Below are 2,965 nucleotides of genomic sequence, written 5' to 3' on the forward strand. Positions count from 1 at the left end.
GGATGTCATATTGAGGATGGCGCAAGCTTGTTTTTGGATGCTGTAGACTAGAGACTAGGACATGGAGCAATGGATTCAAACTTTCAAATTACAGGAACAGAGATTTCACTTAAACATTAGGAAGATAGTAAGAGCTGTTCAACCGTGGAATATGCTGCCTCAGAGTGTGGGTGCGACACCTTTTTTGGAAGTTTTTAACCAGAGGCTGGATGGCCATTTGTTAGGGATACTTTGACTGTGTGTTCCTGCATGGCAAGGGGTTGGATTGGATGGTCCTTGTGGTCTCTTCCAACTCTATGATTCTATAATTCAAAGAAGCATAGAATAATGGAGACTGAGACCCTTCTTCATTAGAGCCATGGAGTTGTACTGATATTCTGGAGTGGCATGCTGTATGGATATTAATATTTGAGAGAGTGCTGCAGTTTTCCTTAAGGAATTTAATCTCAATATTACTGCTGCCCAAAATGATTCTCTCTTGGCCATACTTTTCCCATGGGAGAAATAGTTGGCATGCTAATTTCTATACTTGCTTTTAAAAACTTATTTAGATTTGTTATTTTGAGTGATTTTATTCCTTACACAGCTTTTTCCTTTTAATGTTTTGCCTGAAATAATTATCTAAAGATTTCCTTTTATTTTCTGTTTCTTCCCTTTGGGAAGTAAGGAATAAATATTGCAGCAATTTCCCCATTGTGTTATGTATTTATTTTTTAAAAAGCAGCAGCATTAGTTAAGATGAGACATATACACTAGTTTACCTTCAGTGTGGTTGAATCAAAACATACTGTTAGCCATATCTGGGCTCCTGGATTTTATATCTGTCCTTGTCTTCCTCCCCCCAACACTTCATGAGAGCAAAACTACTTCCAATAGAACCTAATTGCCAGGTCAGTGAAAGGTGAACATGAGCCCTGTTTACAGCCTGACATGAATAGTCTGCTTTGGCCACATGGCTGTTCACTTGTCATTTTCTGGAAACTGTAAAATGGGATGTTTTATATATAATGAATAGGGGCTTCAAAGCTTATCCACTGCCCTGCTTGGGCTATATGCACTTTGGTATAATTGCTAGACGGCACAGATTCCCCCCCCCCCCGAGTCTGAATTTGTGGCATTAGAAGGCAAGATTGTGCTCTCATGTTGATATGGGTGTCAGATAGCTGACCCATCTTTAGCCATTTTGTATTTTTTGTCTTGATTACAGCAACCTTAGCTATCACACAAAACTTCAGTTCAGCTTATAAATTGGCTCTTAGCTGGGGCTGAGGGGGAATTATTCTTTCTAAACTTGGTGTTGACACCTTTTATGTCTGGTGAGCCAAGAGTCAGCCAGGATCTGGCCAGTGCCTGATAGGTCTGGGCAAATTTATCCATTTGCTTTCTTCCACATTCAAATTTTAATTACTTTTAGTAACAGGGCTGCGAAATCTGTCAGCTTTGATTGTCTTGGGCAGGTATTAGAATTTTGCAGTTTTGGTAATTCTAATAAAAATTCAGAGACTAAATTCTTGCCTGCCCCTAGGTAGGAGGATGGGCAGATCTAGCTGGTGGCTTAGGTGATATGGGGCAACGAAAGTGTACTGGGCCGCAGTCCATATTGTAAAGGAGTGTCTAAGATACTGAACCCTATCTCCTAAATATATGGAGCAACTGATTGGCTCCTTTAAGTTTAGGCTAGTCCTGTTTTCTCTTGCATTCACAGTTTGCAAATCTTGGTAATTTTGATTTTTAAGAAAGAAATGAAAGTCTTACCCATCCTTTGGTGATGGTTTTCACTTATCCCTAGATGGGAGGCCAGCTGGAGTTCAGTGATGGAAGAAAGCTATAAATGAAATATAATAAACACACAAGGTTACAAGATGGCTATGCCATGGAGGGGGGATAGACTGTGGATATTTGGTATGTGTTTTATGTGTGTGCTTTCATTTTTCAAAGTAATCCATGTCTTGTTTTTTGTATCTTGCTTTTCTTCCAAAAGCTCTGGGCAATGCACAGGGCACTCCAGGATCTTCCCCTTTGTTTTCAGAATAATCTGCACAGTAGTTTAGCATCACATATAGTGACTGGCTGAAGGGTATCTATTAGGGATGTAAATCCTGACTTGTTCCACTGAGGTAGAGGTTGGTGGTAGCCTCAGTTTGCATATTTCTGTAAAACGCTCAGTACTGGAAAATCCAATAACTGTTGTTATGCACTAGAAGTAGTCACACTGGTGGGTTGCTTCTGTCTTTGTGATGCATCAGCCTGTCTGTTGTGTGTGCATGTGTGCGTGCACTTGCTTGCTTAGCTTCGCAATAGGGAAAAGACACTTCTTTTTACAGAGACATGTTTTTAAATAAAAATATATCTTGCATAAATTGCAGAAACCATGATATAATGTGTGTGTGTGTGTGTGTGTGTGTGTGTGTGTCTAGGATTTGGCAACTTTCACCCTTGCTGGAGATGAGATATATTGAGACTGGATGATATACTGAGATATATGGAGATATACTGAGATGGTCCTTCTAGTTTAGAATCTCAACACCAGCCAGATTTCTTCAGCTCCTTTATACTGGGATGAGTGTTATGGCTGAATGAAAAAGTAAAGCCTGGTCTGCCCAGTCCTGGTCTGACTCCAAAACTCTCCAATATGTTTACCGTTATGGGAACCAGTGGCCATTGATCACTTAATGCTGTTAATATTGCAGAATTATTACACAAAATGTTTCAGGTTATTTCTTTCCCTGTCATGGCTCAGACATGGCAATCATTACCACACAGACAATAACATGTAAGCTAGAAATATAGCCACATTTGTGCAAATATATTCTAGGTACTGTCCTGTGAAACAATGGGAAGAAAAGGAGATATGCCAGTGTAAACACACAAGAGGATTCCAGCGAAAACATCTGATAACTACTTAACAGTCTGTTCCTGGCTGACATGAGTCAGAAAGGATCTAAAAGTCCAGTTTGAAAGAGAC

Source organism: Sceloporus undulatus, chromosome 1 (assembly GCF_019175285.1).
Source record: "Sceloporus undulatus isolate JIND9_A2432 ecotype Alabama chromosome 1, SceUnd_v1.1, whole genome shotgun sequence".
Classification (NCBI taxonomy): domain Eukaryota; kingdom Metazoa; phylum Chordata; class Lepidosauria; order Squamata; family Phrynosomatidae; genus Sceloporus; species Sceloporus undulatus.